Genomic DNA, 1,003 nt, shown 5'->3' on the forward strand with positions numbered 1-1,003 from the left:
CGCTCCGATCCGTAGAATGCCAGTTTTCCTTCTCCTCATAACGATGTCCTCTTGAGTAGTCCCCGCCCGGAGATCCGAATGGGGGACTATTTTCCTCCGGAATATTTTACCCAAGAGGATGGTATCATCATTTAATCATACAGTAAAGCTGGATGCCCTTGGGAAAAATTACTGCCGTAGTTTCCCCTTGCTTTCAGCCGTTCGCAGGACCAAAACAGCTAGGTCGTTTTGGTTAGTGTTACAGGGCCAGATGAGTCAATCATCCAGACTGTTGCCCCTGCAACCACTGAAAAGGCTGCTGCCCCTCTTCAGGAACCACACGTTTGTCAGGCCTCTCAACAGATACCACTCCGTTTTGGTTGCACCTACGGTACGGCTATCTGTATCGTTGAGGCACGCAAGCCTCCCCACCAATGGCAAGGTCCGTGGTTCATTGGGGGGGGGGGGAGGGGAGGGGGAATATAGCCATACCAGTAAGTTATCGGTTTAGCTGGACGAGAGAGCCCAGTCCATTCCACGTTAAGACACCCCACACCATTAGGGAGCCAGCACCAAATCGCACAATGCCTATGGCTACGTGGGGTCTGTGCCACACGCGAGCCCCTACCATCAACACTTACCAACTGAAATCGGGACTAATCCGACCAGGCCGCAGTTTTCCATTCGTCTCTGGTTACTTCCACAGCAGTGGCAGTGTAGGCGATGTCTTGCTGTTAGCGTCGGTCGTCTCCGGCCATAGAACATTAACGCCACATTTCGCCGCACTGTCCTAAAGGACATGTTCGTCGTACGTCCCACATTGAATTCTGCTGTAATTTCTCATAGTGTTGCTTGTTCATTAACAATGATAGCTCTACGCAGACCCCTCTACTCTCGGTCGTTAAGTGAGGGCGGTCGGCTACAGTGTTGTCTCTGGTGGAAGGGAATGCCTGACACTTGGTATTTCGTCACACTCTTGACAGTCTCTCGGAATACTGAATTCACTAACGATTTACAAAGTGGA

Source organism: Schistocerca piceifrons, chromosome 1 (assembly GCF_021461385.2).
Source record: "Schistocerca piceifrons isolate TAMUIC-IGC-003096 chromosome 1, iqSchPice1.1, whole genome shotgun sequence".
Taxonomy (NCBI): domain Eukaryota; kingdom Metazoa; phylum Arthropoda; class Insecta; order Orthoptera; family Acrididae; genus Schistocerca; species Schistocerca piceifrons.